We start from the raw sequence: 22,475 nt of genomic DNA on the forward strand, positions 1-22,475 counted from the left end.
GTGTGGGGATAACTCAGTGGGTTAAGCACTTGCTACACAACCAAGTCTGGACCTGCCCTAGGACAACATAAATCCCAGTGTGCCTATGGCAAGATTGGATGAGGAGACACAAGAACCTCTGTAAACCTGGGTGCCAGCTGACCTGGCATTAGAACCAGCAAATAAGAGACCCTGTCTCAAACAGGGAAGGTAAGGAGCAACACCTAAGGGTACACTCAGACCTTCCCATGTGCACCATGGCACGTGTACAATCGCTGGCTCGCACGCACATACACACGCACACACATACATACACACACACACACACAAAGAGGAAGGGAAAAAGTAGACGGCAGGATAGGTACCAGTGTGCCCTTAAAGGCAATGTCCCCAATAACCTAACTTAACCCACTAAGCCCTGCCTTCTGGATTTGACAAATCCTGAAAATACATGTGTCTTTGGGGACACAATGAGCAGGATCTCATAAAACCCTTTCCCTGCCTTCTGGGCACTCCCTCCTCACACTCACCAGCCCTGGCTCACCATGCTTCCTGATGTCTGTTGCTCTGCCCCGGAAGCCTCTCCCCTTCACCATGAAAACCTGTTCCATTCAGCTCACAGTTCCAGCACATGCATTCAGAAATCTCAGCTTCCTCACAGTAGACTATGGCTGGTGTTTATCCTTCCCCAACCACAAGTTTGATTTCCAAGGCTTTCTCCCAGCTATGGAAGAAATTCAATATTCAGTATTGAAATAGTAATTCTGCGTGTATACCTGAGTCTTCAGTTCCTTGGAACCTTCCACCACTCCATAGCAAGTTGCCAAGCAAACATACTTCCAAGGCTCATCTCCAGGGCTGCAAGCAAAAAAGGCAGGTAGAGAGGTCGATGCCATCCTTCCTGGTGGAGATTCCTGTCAAAAACTGGCCCACAGTTTGATGTTCAGAAACTCCTAAGTCTAAAGAGGCAAGGGCAGCCTTGTGACCAGAGCTATTCCAATAAGGAAAGCTTGTGTTCAACTCTTTTTTAAAAAGGACATACAGGAAGAGCCCTGACCACTGTGCCTTTAAGGGAACACAGGAAAGATATTTTCTGCATTCTCGACTTTCATTTTCTTTCAGCACATTCCTATTTCTACTCCAACCTCCGTTTCCCTGAAAGTTCCTCTCATGACAAATTGACTCCCATTAGTGCCATGCTTCATAATGGATCCAAAATTGAGCCTTGCCTCGGGGTACCAAACAAGCCATAAGACAGCATTATCAGCCATCTGGATCTTAGTAACCCTCGGGCTTAGGAAGCACCTCAAGTGTGTGGGAAGGAAGAAGGGGTTTAAAGCATCATTCTTCCTAGATTCACGTGGTGTTTCTGAAAAGAAACTGAGCAGGTGACACACTTCTCCAAGGAGCCTAAGAATGATGTGTTCAGAATGGCAGAGCGTGGCAAACTAGCCGTGTTCCCCACAAGAACCACTGATCATACAGAAGCTCCTACAGGGCCCCAATCAGACCCCACTTCCTCAGATCACAACTCCTGGTAGAGTGGGGGCAACTGTGATGCCTGACACTCAACTCCACCCCTCCAGGGTTCAGACAGCTCATGGGCACAGAGCTCCTCAGAGAACAGAGCCCAGACCCTTGCCTACCACAGAAAATCCTTCAAATTGGGAACAAGAGGTGTGTGCCAAGAGTGAGGCAGGCCTGTACCTTGATCCCTGGGGCCCCAGTTTTCCAAGATCATGCGTCTGTCTCATGCCATCTGTTCAATGAAGCCTTGTGGTATGGCCAGTGGTTCGGAAAACTAGCAAAGGTACAAGATGCAAAATAAACAGGACAGAACAGCACAACAGTATGGATATTGTCCTAGGAACAGGGCATCCACTCTGTGGGGAGCTCACAGCCAGCTAGCCCTACCCAGAAACAACTCTGGACATCAAGGGACAATGACAAATGTGCTCGTTTCTAAATGGCACACACGAGAGCTCGTGATTCGAATACAAACTAATGTCATTTTAATGTCTCACCCTGGCTCCTGACTCCTTGACACTCACAACAGTCCCATCAAGCCAGATGCCTCAGTCAGGACCCTCTGACGATGGGTAGGTCCTGCCATGGGTGACCATCCCTCCCACCATTACTCTTTTGTCTACTTGTAATTATCCTAATAATGACTACTGGAGATACCAAGGGCTATCTGAGGTCAGTCACTGGATCAGACAACAGGCCTCAGACCCTTCCCAAAAGCTTCTTACACCAATCCTCGCACCTGTAGGGTGCACAGTACACCGTTGTCAAGGGAGTAAATGCATATATATGTACTTGAGCTTTGAAAGTAATGCCATGTTCTTATGAAAAACCTTAACTTATGGCAAGGAGACATTCTAATGCTGGCTGGAGAAGCTAAATCCCCTTCAAACACACACACAAATGGAGTGTGTATGTGTATGTGTGTAGTCACCCACATTAAACTAGCACATAAACTACTGACATATTTTGAAGGTCAATGAGAAGGACCTCTGTACTTGATTTCTGTTCAAGGTACCAGCTCTTTAAAATGAAAACAATCCCAAGGGGATACCACCAGGTGAAGCCACTGACAGCATGGCAGGAAACAACTTAACAAGGCTTCCAGGAGCAGCCAATAACCTTGTCTGAGGCAAGCAGAATGTGCAATGCAAGGGCAAACCCTCGAAGCTTTAGCATTGTGGAGGTAGCATGGGACCCTGACATCTAAGGTCAGAATGTAGACTAAGATGGTCTTTACCATTTTGACAATTCACTTTAGAATGGCTCTTATACTTATCTCAAAAGTTCTAGAGTTGCTTGGAGCTGGAGAGGTACCAAAACCACCAAGGATAACTAAACCTACCCATCGACTCAAAGGGATGAATAAAGACACTGAAGAGAGTTTTCCAACAAACCTGATGACGTAGCTCTTGCATCTGAAGCATTTTTTTCCTGGCAACTGCAACAGACCGAAGTAGGAAGACCAGACACGTTTCCCATCGTCAAACGTTAACACTTTAGCTACTCAAGCAGGTTATCAGGGTGATGGTTATCAGTTGCCGAGGCTTTCTAGCAGGCATGACCTCGCAGCCTCCTCAAACTCCGCTCCCCCGCCCACCCCACGTTGCTTACTACTCGGTGCAGCACCTCAGCACCTCTCTGTGGGCTCTGCTTCAGTTCCTGCTACCAGGTTCATGTGTAAACTTCCTGCCCCGTCTTTTCTTTGTGATGGACAACAATCGAGGCAGTAAGTTACAATAAATCTTTTCTCTCCAAGGTTTTTTTTTGTTTTGGTTTGGTTTGGTTTGTTGTTGTTTTGTTTGTTTGGTTGGTTGGTTGGTTGGTTGGTTTTTTTTTTTGGTCTTGGCATTTATAACACCCACCGGCAGAAACACAAACTCCTGGGGAGTGTTCTATTGTCCTAGCCACCTTGGTTCACTAAGTATGTGTATTGCTTAGAGCAGAGAAGTGAGATTAACCATACTTCACAGAGGAGGGCATCAGCTGGGACTCTCTCTCATATCCGCTCGAGAGGTTGGATTTTTACAACAAAGAGAAGTCAAAAATAAAGTCATATAAAGAGTAAGATGTACAATGACTGTCTTAGTTAGGGTTTCCACTGATGTGATTAAACCCCATGACCAAAAAAGCAATTTGGAGGAGAACCGATTTATTTCAGCTTACGAGTCTTGACCATAATCGGTCACAAAGTGAAATCAGGGCTGGGGTCTAGACACTAACCTGGCAGCAGGAACTGAAGTAGAGACCACAGAAGTGTGCTGCTTACTGACTTGCTCCTCCTGGTTTGTTCAGCCTGGTTTCTTATAGCACCCAGAACCATCAACCTAGGGTTGGCACCACCCACAGTGGGTTGGGCCTTCCCACATCAACCACTAATCAAAAAAAAAAAAAAAAAAAATTTTCCCAATAGACTTGTCCACAGGCCAATCTTACGAAGGCATAATCTCAACCAATAGCCCTCTCCTCACATGACTCTAGCTTGTATCAAGTTAACATAAAACTAACCAGCACTGTGACTAAATGCAGTGTGGTGTATTAGACTTCTCTGGGAACAGAGAAGTGATGCTCACGGAAAAACGGATGGCATCTGACTCACACCTGTGCTCTTCCTCAGCGGTTGTCTATAAGTGTGCATTTCTTTACCATAACAAATACACCTGTAAGACGTCAGACCAGAAGTGTGGGGTGCACAGAAAACAAGGGTTCCCTGCATTATCTTTGCAAGTCTGCTATAAATCTCACAATTTCCGAAGGGAGGTTTTTTTTTTTTTTCTTTTTCTTTTTCATGAGGCTTATTATCGATGAAAGGGGGAGGGGAGGGGTGTGTTTCAAAAAAAAAGACGTATGTATGGGAAAAGATTTTTGGGAAGAATGGGAAGTTGATGGGGTGAGAGGAGAGAATAATTAGAATAATTAATAATTTTATACAGTATGAAAATGTCAACGAACAATTTTATTTTTTTTTTAAGTTTTCTAAAGGAATTTCTTTTTTCAATTTTACAGCTATCCTGAAAGTACAGCCCCAAATACCAGCTGCTATTGGGGCCCTTAAATCCCTTCCTTACTCCAGCCCTTCCTCCCTTCAAAATATAAACTTATGAGTTCTCTCCCTTTGCTTGCTACTGGTCACATGTCTGTCCAATTCCTTTTTCCAGAACACCAGGGAACCTCCCAAGAGGTCCCCACAGAACTGTGATACCCACTGGCCCCAGTTGGCACATGAGCCACTTGAGGACCCAGAGATCTTGTGAGCCTGTGAAAGACCTCACACCTAAGAGTTAAATTGTGTTTTAATGATGGGTCAGGAAGTTTTAAGGCAGACACCTTGAAAATGAGCAGTGTCCAGGGCAAGAAGCAGGAAATAACCAGAATGACCCAAAAGTCCAGATCCTAAATGACTCTAGGATTTCAACTTCAGAGAGGTTGTGCTGGCAGGTGTCATGTCAACCTGACACAGGCTAGAGTCATCAGAGAGACGGGAGCCTCAGTTGAGAAAACGCCTCCATAAGATTGGGCTGTGGGTAAGCCTGCGGGGCATTTTCTAATTAGTGATTGATGTGGAATGGCCCAGCCCATTGTGGATGGGGCCACCCCTGGACTTGAAGTCCTAGTTCTAGAAGAAAAAAGCCTGAGCAAGCCATGAGGAGCAAGCCAGTAAGCAGCACCCCTCCATGGCCTCTGCATCAGTTCCTGCCCCCAGGTTCCTGCCCTGTTTGAGTTCCTGTCCTGACTTCCTTCAGTGTTGGACTATGGATGTGGAAGCGTAAGCCAGATTAACCCCTTCCTCCCCAAACTGCCTTAGTCATGGTGCTTCGTCACAGAAATAAAAACCCTAACTAGAACAGGGGGGAATATTAGTTAGCTAGACAGTGATAACTTAGCCTTGGAAGCCTTGGAAGATAGAGCTCTCTCTCCTGGTCAGTTTTGGATATCACTTTCCATTTCCGTTGTAACACCAAAAGGGAAACGTCACTACTACCCGCTTCTTCCAGGTTTAAAATATCAAGTGAGAAGAAGTCTATATGAGAGCTTTGTTGAGACTCGTTATCAGGAGGCTGCTTCCTCCAGGTCAAAACAACGGGATCTCAGTTCCACCACTGGCCCTGTAAGGACCTGATCTGCTCCAGAGATTAGAACATTGCGTACTGCCACCCCCTCCCTTAAGAGTTACCCAGCTGGGCCTGTCCATCACGAAGCTGATTCACCTGAAGACATTCTAAAGTGATTGGGAGCAGAGAATAATTATCCCCATAGTGAGATATTGTAGCGTCCAGAAGTCCCTCCCCCACTGCAGCTGCTTGTCGAACTTCTGCCATGTTTAAGTCTGGCTGCTTCTCTGAATTCTAACTCAGAAAGCATAATTTTTCTTTCCTTTTTATCTCTTCAGACACCTGATGTCCTACTTTGATTCTCTGTTGCTGTGATAAACACGGAGCAAAACCAGCTGCGGGAGGCAAGGGTTTATTTGGCTTACAAGTTACCGTCCATCCCTAAGGAAACCCTACAACTGAAAGCAAGACCACAAGAAGCCCTGCTCCGCCGGGCTTGCTTCCAGGCTCACTGCCAACTTTCTTATATGGCCCAGGCCCACCTGCTTAGAGATGGTACAGCCCTTGTTGGGCTGGGTCTTCCTACATAATTAGAAATCAAGAAAATGCGCCCTCACAGATGTGTTCACGGGCCAATCTGATGATGGCAGTTCCTCATTTCAACGCCTTCTTCCCAGGTGTGTCAAGCTGACAACCAAGATTAGCCATCACACCTACCAAAGGCTTAAGCATGCTTTCCCTGATAGTCTAGGCTTTCTCATTCTCTGAAGTCTTCTCACCCCTGCCCCTTTCCGACATGCAGCCGCTTGCAGCCCTCCAGTGCTGAACATGCCTGCTTCCTCGGTCCTTAACTCAAAAGGCATGGCTTTCTCTCTTCTTCTCCCCTAGACTAGCAGCTCAATGGTACCTCAAATTCTGGGACTCACTCCTTCTATTCAGGAGCTTACTGTCTTTCCTTCTCTCAATGCCCCAATTTATAATCCTATAATAAAATTCCTTCCTAAACATGCCTTCCTGCTCTCTGTAAATTCCATTCTTTCAGTTCCTGGGACCAAAGACCTGGAAGCCACCTGTCCTGGTAGTGTTTTGGTAGCCGTTGATTTATCCAGGGCTCCCTCCATCTCCTCTGTGGAGATTTAAATGATGCCCTCTTCCATAGGTTCCTATTAGGAACATAAGTGAAAACATTTTCTGTGAATTGGAATTAAGTAATGCTTGCAAAGATGCTTTAAAGAGCCAGCCACAAGGCAGCTTCAATATGAGCTGAGCCTAAAGCAGACTCTCATATGCTAATGAACCAACCCCAAGGTGATTCTGATACATTAATAAACCAGCCCTATGCTGTAAACCCTAAAACCATAAAACAGATGCCTGCCAAACAATACAAAACACTAGGATTTGGGAGAGTGGGGTAAGCCTAGGGTGGCACTGCCATGCTCCTGAGACATGGCATCTCAAGCCTCTGGACCGATCCACACCAGCAAGGGTACTTTGAGACTAGCCACTGTGTGACTTGGGCTTGGCATCTGTCTTGGTGCCGGCACTGTTGCTTAATTCACAGGAGTCCATCCGTCAGCACCAGCCACAGGCTGACTTCTCACGGACCCTCCGGAACTTCCAATGATGCCTTCTTCCCAGCTTACCACAGCTGAGCACCTCAGAGCAGAAGTGGGTCGAGCCTGCTCCCAAAGCACCTCCACTGGAAGCCTGACGCATTTTCTGCCAAGCTGACCATTCTTCAGTGGGTAAGATGTGCTTATATGAGGTTACCGTAACTGCTATAATAGTATGGTCTTGTAAGGGATGTTTATGTAAATAAACTGAGCATATTCAAAAGGCACATCTTCTATGAACATCCTAGCTGGTGCTCCCCAGGGCCAATCATGCTCTCCAAAGCACATGTTTGAACACCTGGTCCCCCAGTGGTGGTACTGTTTGGAGAAGTTTTGGAACTTTTTGGATTTGGAGCCCTGCTGGAGGAAGTACTAGAAAGCAAGCTTTGACCCCGCCTCCAATCCCCGCCCTCTGTTTCCCACGTGACTAAATGTGGTCAGCTTTCTGCTCCAGCACCTGTTGCCTCTCCGCCCCCACTATGACCGATGCTCCCTTACTCTCTGCAAGTGGTTGGAGGTGTGGTCTCTCGGCTTCCTGCTCCAGACACCTGCTACCCTGCCTCCCTACTACAAGGGACTCTTATCTCTCTGAAACTGTAAACCAAAATAAATGTTCTCATATATAAATTGCTTTTGATAGTGGTGTTTTATCTAATGATAGAAAAGTACCTAATACATCCTCTTGACCCCATTTTTCCCACATCAACCATCTGTAAAATGTTCCAAGAACTTCCGTTCTGCAGCTTTCCTCCTTGCTACTGGGTTGTTGCCTTGGACCAGTGTGCGACGGTTTGTGTGCTCCCTTCAGTATGAACCCATTTCTTACCAGCTGTTGTGGTTTAAATGTTGTCCCCCTTGGGCTCACGTATTTGAGCACTTGGTGTCCAGCTGGTAGTACTGTTTGGGGTGATTGTGGAAACTTTAGGGCTTTGCTGGAGGAAGTACATCACTGAGGGCAGGTTTTATAGTCTGCGCCACTTCCTACTTTCGCTCTGCTTCCTGTGTGTGGATAAGCTGTGGCCACTCTCCTTCCTGACTGCCCTGCCAGCCTCATGATCTTATTGTCACGCCTTCCCCACCATGATGGGCTGCAGCCTCTCAGTAACTATAAGCTAAAATGAACCCTTTCTTCCCTAAGATTTATCAGGGTCTTCCATCACAGCAGCAGAAAAGTAACAAATGCATATGCTCATTATGATCTAAATAAAATGCCACATTTTCAATATAGAGCCACCAGGAAGGTGGTTTTTTGGGTTTTTTTTGTTTGTTTGTTTGTTTGTTTGTTTTTTGTTTTTTTCCTGCCTAAACAATCTTACTACTGAACTCAAAAACTAAAATGGTTGGCCAGGCATAGTGGCTCATACCATTATCCCCAGCAGCACCCTGGAGGCAGAGGAAGGTGGATCTCTGCGAGTTTTGGGGCCGTCCTGCTCTACACAGCAAGTCCCAAGCCAGCCAGAGTTACTTGGTGAGGCACTATCTAACCAGGACCTGATGGTCCTGGCCATACTAACGGGAGCCCAAAAGGGGCCAACCTAATGCTCAAAGAGAAAAGCTGTTGTCTCTTCTGGGATTCAACAGCCCACACTAAGCCTGTCATGAAGGGATTCAGCTGCTTCCAACTCCAAGGCATGCAGATCCGCTTCTCCAACCAACAGATAGCTATGGAAAGTCGGTTTCACAGTTCTCTTCCTTCCTAGACAGTGACTGTGTCCCTCAAATGCATGAGAGGAGCAGGTACGGAAGGTAGACTGTTATCCTTCAGCTCCCCTAAAATATTCCTGGAACCACCGCCCTCAGCGGTGAACTGAGGGTAGAAGCTAGGACAGAGAGTAAGGTCCAAAGAGCCTTACACCAAGGTGGTAAAATTAGCATATATAAAAAACAGTTGGCAAAAAGAAAATCTGGATGCCCCTTCCTCCCCTCCCTTCAATCCCCCATCTGGCCAACTAAAGTCAGCCACCGTATGAACATAAAGGCATTCCAGAGCATCTGAATGTAACCTATGACTCATCACACGACTGCGTGGAGATGTAAGATGCTGACAGACATGCATTAAGCTGTATGTAGAACCACATGAAACAGGGAATGCACAAGAAAGTTCACACTATGTGCATGAGCCAAATGTCCTTACTGTGTGCCATAAAAGCCTCTACCCTTTCTACAGCATGGCCATTCAAGTTCCTAAGTCTGATGCAGCCAGTTCGTTCCCTTTGAGGTGTAACCTTTCTTAAGGGAGTCTCTCATTTTGCTATCTACAAAACAAATAAGCCAAAGGATCAGAATGTAAAAGATTGTTTGAAATGGAGGCCTTAAGTCGATTCAAAATCATTTTTGTTCTTAACACGCCATCCCTATATCTGTGTATGATGAATATTCACTTTATTTTAGAAATTTTCAAAAGAAGAAAAGTATAAATATAAAATTACAGACTACCAGCAACAAAATTAACCTAGCCTTACAGGGGGTAAAACACTGGTTTCTTAGCTTGGCATGTTCCTAAGAAGATAGATGAGCCCGAACAAGGGTTCAACTTAACAATCTTTCAACTTCACAAAGATGCTAAAGAATACACTGTATCCCTTTTTTGACTTTGTCTTTTCCAAGGCTAGCCACACACAGTACAAGTCTTCCCTGATGATAGCTGGTGGCAAAAAAAAACCATGACTACAGTGCTATGATGCTGAATGCCCCATCATCAGTAAAAGAAGCATCTGTATTTATTTAGCTATGAGACAAGGTGCTAGTCTCCCAGGTTTCTGCATGGTTAATAGGAAGGATAGCCTGACCATCAAGTTTTTCCCTCTCGCCACAGCAGTGTCACAGAGGGCTAAGACAGACTGGGACCAGGCCTGCTCTATGGGAAACCTCTGGAGACCAGTTTCCAAGTCATTGGCAAAATCAGGGAATTCTCTACCACTGCTCACATTTCCTTTGCTCTCCTGCCCTGCCATAGCCCATATGCAGCTAGCCAGGCACCCAGTGGGGCCATGGAGTCTGTCCTTTAGGTGGCAATTGACTGTGAAAAAAAAAAACAAAAACAGATGCAGAACCTTGCTCTCATAAGGGGAAGCACCTGACTGCAGCCTCCAGAAGTGACATCTGGTACCATGATGAGCCCCAAAATCAAGAATGCCAAGATGCATCAGTGTGTGCATCCCTCGACTCCAGGCACCTCAGAGCAGAGTGGTCTCAGCACAGTCAAAACCCGATGGAGGGAGGTGTCAGAAAAGGCTGCAGACTATCCAGACCTCCGCAGGCTACGACTAACTAACTCTGCAGTGAATGCTTCACTGTGGATTGTGACAATATTGGTTGTCTGAACTTATCAGTCATTGTTCATGCACTTTCATTAGCCTCTCAAACACAGGCACCCAACCTCCAACGCCAATCTCTGTTCACACATTGAATCGGTTTTAACAAAGCATTTTTAACTTGAGCATCTACTCTTCCATCTGTCAGTGCCTGTCTTGTAGTTCCAGGGAGAGGCCAGATCCACGGAAAAGGGGAATAAGAGCCGCTCTGAGCCCTGATCCCCATCCCATGAGACATGGGATGAGCATTTTACACATTGGTTTCCCATATCCTATGCAAGGCAATTTTGAAAATCTTACTTCTCTTCACTCCGCTTGACGTAGAAATGACCTATGCTATCTATTGAAAATTGCTGTCCAGATTCCCTGAGGATCTCTCAGCCACAATAACATAGATAGAGAGCTAGGATCAAAGATAAGGGCTGGAAGCTGGGGAGATCACTGCGCATGCAGAAGGGCCTGAGTTCAGATCCTCAATACGCCAGCACAAGTCCATAACCTTGGCACTGGAGGGCAACCTCAAGCCTGCACACTCACTCACACAGGCAAGCACACTCACATACATATATATCCACACAGCAGGCACACATATACTTACACATATATACATACACATAAATATCTATACACACATATACAGATATACACATCATATATATGTATAATACCACATATATATGCACACATATATACACACATACATATATCTATACACATATATATACAAACACATACATACACACATGTGTATTCATAAAACACATACATATATCCATACAACTCACATAAACAGAGATATATACACACACATATATACATATATACACATATACACACACATAGATATATATACACAACACACACTCATATATATCCACACAACACACACGCATACACACACATTTATATCCACACACACATATACACACACATATAATACACATATAAATATCCATACAACACTTACATGTATAGCCATATAAAATGCACATGTATATATCCATATAACACACACACATTCACAAAAGCTGGAAGGAAACCTAAGTTCACCGCAGCTAGGTTGACTTGGACCCATGACTTAATCCCACTGAGTCCCAGATTCACATTTCAAAAGTAAGGGTGGGAATAATACACATTACAGAAAACATCTGGCAAAACCTGTGTGAATATTAATACGTTTTCTCCTGTGATACATTCAGCAAAACCTGCTGGCAGCCCCCAAAGTCAGCATAACTTACACCCAGTATGAAAATAGTCTCCCCTCCTCCCTGCCTGTCTAATCTCAAATCTCCCTCATTATTTCTGTAATGAATAGATTCTCAAGAATGGTAGGGCTTGGGGGGAGTTCTGTGGACACTCTCGTAAGCCAGAAGCCCCTATCTGAGTTCCTTCTAGACTCAGAACCAGCCCTACTCACTCCACAATGCATACACTAGTCACCCCAACATTGCTTCTCTGTTTGTATTGACTCAGAGCTCCCAGTTAGGCAAACCTACCACTTCTCCACAAGGAGGGTCAGGATACCAAAGCTGCCTTCCAAGACTCTCACGTATATGAGAAGGCATGCCCCAATTGAGATCCAGAGACCACACAAGCTGTAATTCACATGTTCACATGTGCTTGTCTGCGTCCCCGAGAAGGCTTAGCTATGTTGCTAATGAGGTATGTAATTCAGATGTTCTCAATATTTATTAAATTGTACTTTAAAGAGAGCAATTCTGTCTGTCCTAGAAGACCGAAAATCCCAACTGTGTGGTCAGTCATGTGATCTGACAGTCCATAACCTCTGCCAAAAGCTCAAACTCCACACAGAAACATTCAGAAAGTCTGCTAGAGGTGGGAGGGCGGGGGGAGGGGGCTGTGCATGTGTGCACCCATTCGTCCATCTGTGATAGGGAAGGGAGGAGGAGACACCTAAGCTTCTGGTGACCACATTTGTGTATGTAAATGAGTATAATATTTAACCACCACATGAATCCATGTAGATCAATAAATATGGTCAAAGATTTCAAAGGTCAATTAGCAATTACAAAACCCAAAGAAAGGCATAGGCATCTGCCTATGAGAAAGAGAGAGAAAAAAACAAGGGCCTTTATCTTAAGATTAAGTTTGGAAATTATGTGATAGGTTGGAAGATAAATGATTAGACAGACAGACAGACGGGGAGGATGGTGGGAAACAGAGAGAAGTTGATGTCAATCTTTAAATGATGACCCCATATTTTGTCTTAGTTTGAGATGTGTTATTATGTCCACTCACAGAAGGTTAAGAGCCAGAAGTGGGAGCAGGAGAGACAGCTTAATCCCTCACCTCTCATTTCTTAAAGCACTACCCTCACACCCTAATGGCAGGAGGCTCCATAAGAGCTCCCCATGAATACATGATCTGATAGCAGGGAGTGGGTACAGGGGAGGAGGGCAGACGCAAACTTCCTCAGCACTTTGGATATGAAAGAGCCCAGACAGAGATGCCCAACTGAGCAAATCAACAAAGGTACAAGATCATAGGTGTACCAAAAACACTGGCAAAAAGACGGTCCTTGTACAAAGCTTTTGACCAGCAAGACAGACAGATTATTCAGATCTGACCTTGGTGCTAATTGCTTAACAGCTGAAAGAAACTAAGTTGGAGCCACAGGGGTCGGAGCTGTGTGGGAGGCCAAAGCTGCCGGATATGATTTTAATAACCGTTTGGGAAAGACATTTTTTTTATTAGATGGTAAGTAAAGAAATATGTTTTCAGTGTTTCTTATTTCTTTTTCTACATACCATGTGGATTCCATACCATATTAAGGAGTAAAATTTTATCAATCTCCATAGTACCCTGAAAAGTCCATTTCTGTAATGAAAACCATTAGTAAATATTTAGAGGTAGTTTTTCTCTACCAGGAAAAAGTCTACAAGGTTCTTGTCATCCCTACCCTAATTAGTCACCAATCACCTGAAAACAGTTCCGGACATAAATCAAAACACCCTTAAGAATTAAAAGCCTGTTTGTAAGCTTCCGAAACCAAGTCCCTCAGCAATACAAGGAGAGCTGGCAAAGCAAGCAGTTGAGTGGGCAATGGCACTATTGCCTGATGCTTCCTACGGGGGGCGGGGGGGGGGGACCTTGAAATGCTGAATTTCTAACCAGAAATGTTTCGGTGGACTTCCCTAGATGTGTGAAAATAAATGGCTCTAGGAAGTCAATGCATCTAAAGAAGTCCCTTCATGTAACCAAGCCCTGCTGTATAGTCACTTCCTGCTGCTGTGACACAACACCCCGAGAAAAGCAATTTAGAGGAGAAAAGGGATTCCAGGGAGGATACAGTCCATCATGGTGGGGGAAAGAATGGCAGCAGTATGAAACACACATCTAGCAAACAGGGAGATCATATTTCTCACACACACACACACACACACACACACACACACACACACACACATACACCAAGCAGAAAGAGAAAACAAGAAGTTTAATGACCAGGTTATAAAACATGGAAGCCCAAGCCAGGCATGGTGGTGCGTGCCTTTAATTTCAGCACTTAGGAGGTAGAGACAAGAGGACCTCTGGGAGTTTGAGGCCAGCCTGGTGTATTGAGCAAGGTCCAGGACAACCAGGCTACAAAGAGAAACTCGATCTCAATAACCAAAAGAAAACAAAAACAACTGAAGCCCATCCCCAGTGATGCAATTCTTCCAAAAGGCCCCACTTCCTAAAGGTTCTATAATCGTCCAAAAAATCACCCCCAACTAGGGACCAGGTGTTCAAATACATGAGCCTCTAAGGGACACTTTTCATTCAAACCAAAGCACTTTTTCCATTTGTCCTGAATATTTTATTATTACCCTGACATAGGTACTTCAGTAGTTTTCACCAGATTACTTACAGCAGAAAGTGAACATACATAAAGAATCAAACAGGCTGCAGTTGAGGACTACATCTCAGATGGGATCTCTTCTCTGCTTTGACACTGGTCTGAGCTAATCTTAAACACCAACTCAGGCCTCAGCCTATTCCTTCAGTTGAGGATAGTCAGCCCAGACTACAGCAGCCATTTCAACAAGGTACCCTGCCTCCTACAGGTGGCAAGGAGTAGGGACATGAGAGTCTTCACCTTTCCAGAAACCCACCCTGTCACTGCCCCTGAAGCACAGCGTTTATTTTCAATATAGGAAAAGATGTTGAATCACACTTGATAATAAAGCAGTCAACTAACTCAGGACCGAGGATACAGAAAGATCCCAAAGGTCCTTGTGAAAGTAGCATCCAGAATGTTCGGCCTTGAGGGACAATGGGAACAGGTGCCGGGGAGCAGGGCTTCACTACCAAAAAGAAATCCTAAAGGGCTGAGTTAAGATCAGGTGCCCTGTATTACCAGCACTCTGCCAGGAGGAAGCTGCTCACCATGGCCTCAGACAGCAGCTTTCAGCATGAAGGCCTTTACCTACTCCCCCACACACACACACCTGCTCCTATGCACGCCAAAGATATGCCTTGGGGTCAGATATATTCACATAAGTGTAGCCAGGCTTTGCGATCTACCTTTGGGTATAATCCCTGCCCCATCTCAAGTCTCCAAGTAGCAAGCAGGGCTTTTTTTTTTTTTTTTTCCAAAGTAATGATGAATTTCAGAATTGCTAAAGACAGTGCAGAAGGAGGTCACTCTAAGGGAACACTGAATGGGTTTTGGTTTGGTGGTGGTGGTGGTAGTGGTGGTGGTGGTGGTGATGGAGGAGGAGGAAGAGGAAGAGGAGGAGGAGGAGGAGGAGGAGGAGGAGGAGGAGGAGGAGGAGGAGGAGGAGGAGGAGATGGTGGCGGTGGTGGTGGTGGTGGTGGTGGTGGTGGTGGTGGTGGTGGTGGTGGAGAAGGAGGAGGAAGAGGAGGAGGAGGAGGAGGAGGTGGTGGTGGTGGTGGTGGTTTGGTTTGGGAATGGGCAGGGTTTAGAGACAGGGTTTCTCCATGTAGCTGTCCTGGAACTCACTCTGTAGACCAGCAGGCTGGCCTTGAACTCATAGTGATCTGACTGCCTCTGTCTCCCTAATGCTAGGATTAAAGTCATGTGCCACCACCGCCCAGCTGAGAACACTGGATTTTGGAGTAGACACAAACGAAGCCAGGAAATCATATATCAAACATTAGGAACAGGGCTAAGATGGGTGCATCTTTGCCTCTTTGGAAACTAGTATCCTTTGAGGTAAAACATGAAAAATCAAAGAAGTATTTATATGTTTGTGAATGACCAATGACTGGCATGGGATGGATTGCATGGATCAGCACATTGCCAGGAGGTTCCCCCAAACTACCTACTGCAAACATGTGTGTGCATTTCCCAGGAGCCTGATGAGGCTAGTCCTAGTGAGATGGCTACACTCACTTCCATTGGCTCTGTGGTGTGATAGCCCAGATACAGCAGGAGGCCAATCACAGGGTGTCCACCACAATGTGTAGGGAGAAATCCCTGCCAGCAACAAGCTCTGAACTCTGCTCTTCCCAGAAGCACCCAAGACAGTCAGGGCATCTTTATCCTGTCCCCAGTCCACACAGTGGACCCCATGAGGGCTTCATAAAGTTAGAGAATCAAGCATAAAAGACAGAAAGCCTTTCTTGAACCACTGAAAGTCTCTCCAGGCCAAATAACCAGGACTTTCATTTGCTTAAATACAGTAATCATTAGTACCTGTAAGTCATTCTGATTAATCAGAACTCATACTAGTTAATTTGCTAGCTAATTAGAATTTAAAGGGTACTGTTGCCATTCAGGGAAACTCATTTAGTGCTAATGAAATTCCTATACAATATTTAGGTGCAACTGAAGAGTGAGTCTGTTTAAACTTCTAAGTGGCCCCTTTCAATGCTCGATTTTCCAAAACCCCACACTCAGGAGACTAATCTCACTGAGTTAACATTTCCACTTCTGACCTAACACCAGCACCCTGTCACCAGCAGCAGTGCCTGCCTACGTCTGGAACATAAATGTCCCACCACAGTTGCAAGCAGCCATCTTCAAGCCAACGTTCTAATGAGAGACTCTGCAATCCTCACAACCCAAGCAGACGCTGCCTGTAGTCTCTGGTCAGAATGTGTCTCAATATACTTGCCCAGGGGTCCCTTTTACCAACATGTATTTCCATGTTGTTCATTGACATACTAGTGTGGCCATCGCTCATGGTGCAGCTGCCGTATGCAGGCCTCTCCCAGGGCATCACTATGTGGAATCTCTCTTGGCTCCTCACAAGTAATACACCTTGACTGAATATTTTACAGAAGTGTGAGGCCAGGTGGATAGTCTAAACTCTTTCCTCTTGGATACTGTCTTGTAGAACTAGGATGTACGGTTCCACATCTACACATCTTCTCACCTGTTCACCCTTTTTCTGAAGGAAAAAACAACTCAGCTTATAATAGGCAGTCAGCATGCAAAGTAAAATAGAGATTTTTTTTTCTTAAAGATTGCTTTTGTTCCATCCAAGAGCACTTCATATTTGGAGAAACAAACAAAAACAAAGCAAAACAAAACAAAATCCCTGCACAGCATGGGAGACTCCAATACTGTTCTGGATGAGCTAACACCAACTAGCCATCATATATAAAGAGCACAAATCCAAAAATGACATATTTTAGAGAATTTCTTCTGCCTCCTTTCATAATAGATAACTTCTATCCAATCAAAGAATTCTGTCCCCAGTTCCTATTCCAGAAAACAAAAAAGAATCACAAGCATTTCATGTCTGACCTGACATGTCCTGGCCTGAACAAGGGCAGATCATTTGGATCATGTTGTTAGAAGCTGCAGCTCCCAGTGGTTCCTGGAGGGCCATGCAACTCCTCAAAGAAGGCACATGGCAGGCAGGAATGATATGAGTACAGTCCTTACTGCACGGTTTCCTTTGTAATCAGCCTCACAGAACATGATCCTTGAAGACACAACCACTTAACTCAAGGAGGAGGCCAAGGAGCCACAAGGCTCTACTGCTTATTACACAGGCAAGATCTTAACAAGTGACCACGGGCCAGTTGAAAAAACTCTCTAGACCTTACTTCTCCATTCGAAAAATAAGAGTGATCATAATACTTCCAATAAATTAATCAATTGAATCAAAGTAAATAACGCATGGAAGTGTGGAGGGGATTCTCAATGGGGAAACTGAGGTCAGGGGGCTTGTATGGCCAGGTATCTGGCACAGGTTAACTATGTAATAGTGTCCACTGAGAGAATGGACCATGAGTTATTCATGCTCCATGGAAATAGAGCAAGAAACAAGAGGCCATGATCCTTGTGTGTCTTTGAACTGTTTTTCCCTTAAACAAGATCATCTCTCTTCCATTTGGCCTTAGAGATGGAAGCAAAACCATCACCTCTGTCCCCAAGGCCATAAGGAACTGACATGCTGGCAGTTACTCTCCAGGAGCCCACTATCCATAGTAACCTTCCTTGACACCAAGCATATGAGCTCCTGGCAGCCTCATGTGCAAACAGCCTGTTCACCAGGGCTTCGTGGAGCCTCCTCCAGGCTGCTCACAAGAGAAGGACACAATACAGCTGGAACAAGGGGGATGTTTAGTCCTCTTCATTTCAGAGAATACACTGGACGTTCCATCTCGTGGTCATGGGTATGCTATAAGCCATGCAAATGTTATTCCCCACCCCACCCCATTTTCCAAATGAGGAAACAGAACTCCATGGTCTAAGATCACATCAAAAATGAGGCTGAAGATTGCACCCATACAAGAATCCTTCACAACATGCCAGATGCCTTCACTGGGCTTCTGAGAAGATCCACCCATTTGGGGCCTCCTTTATTACATACGTACCACATTAGAACCACATGAGTTATTCCTCCAATTCCCTAAGATCCATAGGCAGAGAACCCCCACTGCTTATTCAATGCCTGAAGCCTGGCAGTCCAAGTTTGTACCCTCACCCCAGTCTGTCCTTTAACTCTGCTCCTCATGACCCTCACCCTACTGTCTGCCACTCAGCCATGACCCAGGCATTATATGTCAGTCTCCAGCTCTGAACTACTCAAAATGTTTCTCGGGTTTCCCAGGTCATCTTTCTGTACCCATCTCCATTAAACATAAAGCCCAACTTTCTGCACATGCAATATGCCCCTGACCAGACTCCCAAGACAGACTATTACACCCTTGTCTCCAAGTTGAGCACATTGGTTCTAAGCAAGGGTCTGAAGGAAGGGAAATGACATCATGATTTCAAGGATCGAAGAAGAGGCATGAAAATACCACCTCGAAGGAAAAGGTATCAATGCTTGTGCAAATGAATATCAATTCCAAGCCTGATCCTGAAATATGGCATGGACCATCTTAGACAGGAAACACAGCAGAGGCTGAGCCTTCCAGACAGCAGACCAGCCTACCAAATCACACAGGTAACCACGGCACACAGAAGAGTCGGCCCAGAAAAAGAACTTGGAACCTTTCCCTATTACTAGATCAAAACTAGATGGCGATCTCAGGGGAAATATGGAATAATAATTTGACATGTAACTGTTTCCCCATCTCATAAGAAATTCTATCCCACATAGGGCTGCCCGGCTTGGCTCCAGGAGCAAGACAGGGCCAGATGGAATCACTCTGTGGAAAGCAAACCTTTCTACCCCCATAGCAACTTCATCCCTGCCTCCAAAACACTTAAAAAGATACATATCTAATTGTTTTCCATAATTTTTAAGAAACTTGACTTTCTGCTCCACACCCTGTGCTGGGAATGTTCTCGTTATAAAAAGAGAAACACGAGATCTTTTTTTTTTTTTTAAGAATTTTTTTTAAGATCATCCTTAGCACCACATTTTGGGTGTCTATTTTTAATGTTTATGTATATTTCCTCTTGGTCTGTTTTCTGGGTGTGTGGATTGGCGGTGAAGGGGTATGATTCAAACGAGATTCTCAGCAGAGGTAAGAAGGACAGCTCAGCCTTTGCTCATGCCCTCTCTGCTCCAAGCAAGACTGTCTCCTGAGTGAACGGACAAAGAAACCACCTCGTCTGTGATCACTTTTCTCCTAAGGAAGCCTGGTTAGCACAAGGTCTAGGACACATGGGCTGGAAAACCATCAGTGGTGTGAACCTGCGGTTCCTTCGAACTCACCCTTCTCAGGTCCTCTTCCCCTTATCCCGCTATGTAGTTGATTTCCACAATCTCTGTGTTGATTTTAAATCCAAGACAACACAGTAAATAAATAAGCTCAGGAAATCACCTGTCATACCAGCACACAAGCACAGTGAGCTCAGAAAGTGAGTCAGAATTCCAGGAAATAATCAAAGGCTTTAGTCTGCTTTGAAAGGATAGAAAAACAAAGATGTATACACCTTAACCATCTCCACTTTGAACTTGTCCTGCTAGCAGGATGTCTATAGAAAAAAATACCTCCATAAGGTGATTTCTAGAGCATTCATAAATCTAATTATATTTCATGGCTTGATGGATTTGCTCTAAACGTGTAAACGATATTTAACTTGCCCATAATTGATACAGAGATTTAACTCTGAGAGAGTAGAAAAGGAAGGCAAGAGTCACTGTAGAAAAGAACTGTTTCTCCTGACCTTTAGAAAGTAGTTTACTTTGTGGAGGAAAGCGGAAAATAAGAATTAAAGGTACAGATTGGGAGTGGAGCTTAGAGGAAGAGGGCTTTTTAGCGTGGATGAAGTCCCAAGTTCAATTCCAATCCTGGGGGGAAAAAAATAGGAGTAGAAACTCAGCCCTGGGAAGAGGGGGTGGTGAGAACATTAAATGACATGTCCCCAAGCCTGTCCCTGTCACCTCTGCAGCTGTACTTTACCCCTTCCATTAGAACTTACTGTTTGCATTGAGGCCTGACCTAACCCACAGTGACAGAGGTGAGATGGCCTTGTACCGCCCTAGGCATCAACAGACAGACAGAAGTCTACAAACGGCTCTACCTCAGCACCAGAGTTTTACCAAGTCCTGGGAGTCTTGATAACCTTCTGTGTGCCCCTACCAAACAAGGACTCCCATGCACACTTGTCCATGTAACTAGCAATACTGACAACAGACAGGGCAGCGATCTGTCTGCTCTCCAGAGCTTCCTAGGAAGAGGTAACTTCCAGCATTCTATCATAGGATGCCATAGACAGGAAAAAGCACAGTTGAGAGGCCACCTGACCAAGGCAGGACACCTGACAGAAGGCCAGGAATACACATACATCAAAGTTTCAGTCAGGGAAACCACAGAGGCCCTGGGATAGGAACCACTTGTAAGGAAATTTGAAGGGAGGCAGCCAGGCTCCCCAGGGGAAGCACACACAGGGTGGACACTGTGAAGAGTAGATTTACTCAAAGACTGGACTTCAGGGGATTAGAGGTGCCAAATGTGAGGGCTGAATCAGTGGGGAGGTGGAATGGCCAATGATCAAAATGAGACAGTGAGAAACCAAAGGACAGTAGGAAGAAGATGAGGGGACATTAGAGAACACACAGGGACTCCAGGGGACAATGATGAGCAGGAGAGAGGTCAAAAGGGACCTCCATTTGGTTTGAGGTGGGAATAATTTTTATGTCTCCCTTCCCTTCCCTTCCCTTCCCTTCCCTTCCCTTCCCTTCCCTTCCCTTCCCTTCCCTTCCCTTCCCTTCCCCACTACCTTCTTTCTTCCTTCTTTCCTTCCTTTCCTCTTTCCTTTCTTCCTTCTGTGGTGCCAGGGACCAAACTTCAGGCCTTGTTCATTTGTGGCAAGTGTATTACTACCTCTGAGCCACACCCCACCCCAGTTCATTTTTGCACACCCTAGCTGAGACACTTGGAAATGAAACTACCCAGCAGGCATCCTGGGGTACGAGCTCTGAGCCTGAAAATCGGGCTTATGTAAAAACACAGCCACTCCAGGGTACAAGGAAAAGATTCTGCCTCTGTCTAGAAATATCTGCACACACAAATAAGGTGGAGCCCCTGTTTCCTCCTGGCACTGATGCCAACTGTGCCTCACAGGCAGGGTTCATTGGCTGGCCATGCTGCCAACAGAGACCCAATACCCAAAGATCGCTTTGCCTAGACAATGGTCTCCTAAAGGACACTCAAAGTGACAACCAGGTCCTCAAAGGAATATGCTTCAAGAAAGAGGGTGCTAAATTCTCCAGCCTGCTTTCAAGTGTAGTTCTTAAATTCTTTCCTAGCCTCGAGGAGATATCCCTCTCTGGCAACTCCAGGAGCAAGAAGAAATGCCTCCTTGGTGTCTTACCATATCCTAGCAACAGCAAACAAGAAAGTGAGCCTTGTAGATCACAGTTGCTGTCATGTCTTCTGACGACAGGCGGTATATTTGAAGGGTAGACAAAATAACAAGTTGTCTATTAGGGCAACCCATACCCAGCTTCTAAGCAAACGCAAAGAGAGTGTTTCATCTGCAGTGTCCTGCAGGGCACACCCCTTCATCAGGGGAGTCTCCCCTACCCCCCCTTTTTTTATTACAAGCCCTACACCAACTTGCTATGGGTAACTACGAGAAAAGCCCTCTGAAGAAGTTCGTCAGTACATATTGATCACACAAACTAATTACCAGAGATCAGAAAGCACTTCATTTGCCACCTAAACTATTGACCAGTGACCTCAAGCAGTTTTCACCAGAAGCACCTGTCGTTGCTGTTCTCCTGGGGAACTAAGAGCGGCTGACCCAAGAAAAGCCAGCAGACGTGCCAGCCCTCGGGCTTTATTATCAGCGTCAAAAGCAGGATGGAATCTGCTGTAACCCTCCCGGCACTGAAAGCAGCAGCAGCTCCGTAGAGTTGCAGGAACACACATTCACCAGAGGCAACAGTTCCTGGGGCTTCTGGGGAGAGAACAGAAAACTGTGGCCGCAAGGAAGGGGCCTGGGATAGCTGGCAAGAGTAGTGAGTGAGGAAGAGAGCATCATGTACAGCAGGATGAGCAGGAGGGAGGATGCAGCAGCTAGCAGTGCAAACTCTTCCAGGGCTGGACCAGGGACCAGGGCCACACAGCAGGCAACAGGGACAGAGAACAGAAGCAGTTTTTGCCAAAAG

The 22,475-nt window shown here is 45.5% G+C and overlaps 1 protein-coding gene across 4 annotated transcripts in view; it reads right to left on the minus strand.

Annotated features, from left to right (window-relative positions):
- Positions 1-22,475, minus strand: part of Ldlrad4 (low density lipoprotein receptor class A domain containing 4) — a 320,565-nt gene that overhangs the window by 284,599 nt on the left and 13,491 nt on the right. Inside the window, exon 1 of one of the 4 annotated variants that reach the window (XM_076912518.1) lies at positions 11,979-12,125. The exons of the other annotated variants lie outside the window; for them this stretch is intronic. The gene's annotated coding sequence lies outside the window, so the exon portion shown is untranslated. Of the gene's footprint in view, positions 1-11,978; positions 12,126-22,475 lie in introns of those variants that run through there. 4 annotated transcript variants of the gene reach the window in all.

The sequence above is a fragment of the Arvicanthis niloticus genome, chromosome 14, assembly GCF_011762505.2.
Source record: "Arvicanthis niloticus isolate mArvNil1 chromosome 14, mArvNil1.pat.X, whole genome shotgun sequence".
In the NCBI taxonomy this organism is placed as follows: Eukaryota; Metazoa; Chordata; class Mammalia; order Rodentia; family Muridae; genus Arvicanthis; species Arvicanthis niloticus.